Source organism: Arachis ipaensis, chromosome B4 (genome assembly GCF_059453495.1).
Source record: "Arachis ipaensis isolate K30076 ecotype BB chromosome B4, ASM5945349v1, whole genome shotgun sequence".
NCBI lineage: Eukaryota > Viridiplantae > Streptophyta > Magnoliopsida > Fabales > Fabaceae > Arachis > Arachis ipaensis.
In genome coordinates, this window is record NC_142439.1 from 14,657,508 (window position 1) to 14,659,941 (window position 2,434).

The following is a 2,434-nucleotide window of genomic DNA, read 5'->3' on the forward strand; positions in this document are numbered from 1 at the left end:
GATACGCGTAGTCCTTCTAGGAATTCTCTCAATCTTTTATCGGTGAACTGGATTCTGTTGTCCGAGATTACGATCTCGGGGATCCCGAACCGGGTTATTATGTTTCTCCAAGGAAATTTTTGGCACTGGGTCACTGTGATGAAGGCTAGGGGTTCGAACTCAATCCATTTAGTGTAGTAGTCGATTGCGACGATGAGGTACCGGGGTTGTCCGGGGGCCATGGGAAAGGGGCCGACCAGGTCGACGCCCCATGTTCCGAATGGTCGATCCGCCGTTATGACGGTGAGCTGGTGTGGGGCGGCTTGATGGAAGTCGGAATGCATTTGGCATTTGTTGCATCTTTTGACTAGTTGCAAGGAATCCCTGATGATTGAGGGCCAAAAGTACCCAGCTCGGATGATTTTCTGGGCCAGAGTTTTGCCTCTGATGTGGTGGCCATAGCAGCCCTCGTAGATTTCGTGGAGTATGTACTCCGTGTCCCTAGGTTCAATGCACTTGAGTAGTGGTTACAAAAGTCCGCATTTGTATAATTGTCCTACTATTGTGGTGTAGTTGGACGCTTTCCATTTTATCCTTTTCGCTTCTTTGGGGCCTCCGAGTAATACCCCGTCGATGAGGTATTGGAGGATAGGAGAGATCCATGAGTCATGGTTGGTGACTAGGAGACCAACTGAGGTTGTGGTTGATATGGATGGTGTTCTGATTATTTCCTGGATTAGTGACCGATTTTCCAGCCCCAACTTGGTGCTAGCTAGCTTCGAGAGTAGATCTACCCTTGTGTTTTGTTCCCTGGGAACCTGTTGGATGGCTATTTGCTCGAATTCTTCTATTAGCTTTTTTACTTTAGTTAAGTATTGTAGCAGTAGGGGATCCCGTGTCTGGTAGTTTCCGCTGACTTGGGAGCTGACCACCTGGGAGTCACGACACACTTCCAATACCTTTGTGCCGACTTCTTTGGCTAGCGTTAATTCGGCCAAGAGAACCTCGTATTCGGCTTGGTTATTCGAGATCGGGAACTCATATTGGAGGGATTCTACGATGACGATTCCGTTCTGGTTTTCGAGTATTACTCTCGCTCCTCCAGAGTTGGTGTTGGAAGAGCCGTCCACATGTAATTTCCAGGTTTTTGTAGTAGAGTTTCCCGGGGTCATCTCAGCGATGAAGTCTACCATTGCTTGTGCTTTGATCGCGTTTCGACGCTCGAACTCGATATGGAATTGGGACAATTCCACAGACCATGCCAGCATCCTTCCCGCGAGGTCGGGCTTTTGTAAGACTTTCCTGACCGCTTGGTCAGTTCGGACCGTGATGGGATGGGCCTGGAATTATTGTCGAAGGCGTCGGGAAGCCGTAAGGAGTGTAAAGGCGAGTTTCTCGAGCCGAGTGTAGCACGCCTCCGCATTTTGGAGGACTTTGCTTATGAAATATACGGTTTGTTGGGCTCTGTGCTCGTCTTCTCGAACGAGCGCTGCCGCTAGCGCTTCCTCCGTTATGGATAGGTATAGGTAGAGAACCTCTCCTGTTTGGGGTTTAACGAGAATGGGTGGTTCTGCCAGCACTTATTTGAAGTATTGGAAAGCTTCTTCGCATTCCGCTTCCCACTTGAAGGGAATCCCTTTTTTCATGAGTTTGAAGAAGGGAATTGCCTTCTGGGCTAACGCACCGAAGAAGCGGGAGAGGGTGGTTAGTCGGCCGGTTAGATTTTGGATGTCTTTAAGGTTTTTGGGACTGTCCATCCCGAGGACGGCTCTGCATTTTTCGGGGTTCGTCTCCACCCCCCGCTGGGTGATCATGAACCCTAGGAATTTCCCGACTTCTATTTCGAAGGCGCACTTTGTCGGGTTAAGGCGCATTTGGTATCTCCTCAGGGTGTTCATCATGAGCTCGAGGTCACCGACGAGTTGTTTGCCAGATTGGGTCTTGGCAAGCATATCATCTATGTAAACTTCTAGCTTGGTTCTGGATAGGCCCTGGAATATTTTGTTGACCAGCCTCTGGTAAGTGGCTCCAGTGTTTTTAAGTCTGAATGGCATGACCGTGTAATAGTATGTGCTGTCGGGAGTGATGAAAGCTATTTTGCTTCGTCGGGTTGATGCATGGGTATTTGGTTGTACCCGGAGTAGGCATCCATGAAGCTGAGGTACTGGTGAACCGATGCGGCATCGATGAGCCCGTCGATGTTTGGTAAGGGGAAGGCATCTTTTGGACAAGCTTTATTTAAGTCCGTGTAATCGACGCACATCCGCCATTTCCTGTTTGCCTTCTTAACTAATACGACATTGACTAGCCAGGTCATGTAGGGTAGTTCCTGGATAAAGCCCGCATCGAGAAGGGCTTTAACCTATTTCTTGACCTCAGATGCTTGGTCTGGGGACATTTTTCGTCTTCTTTGGGTTACGGGCTTGGCTTTGGGGTCCACAGCTAGTCGGTGGGA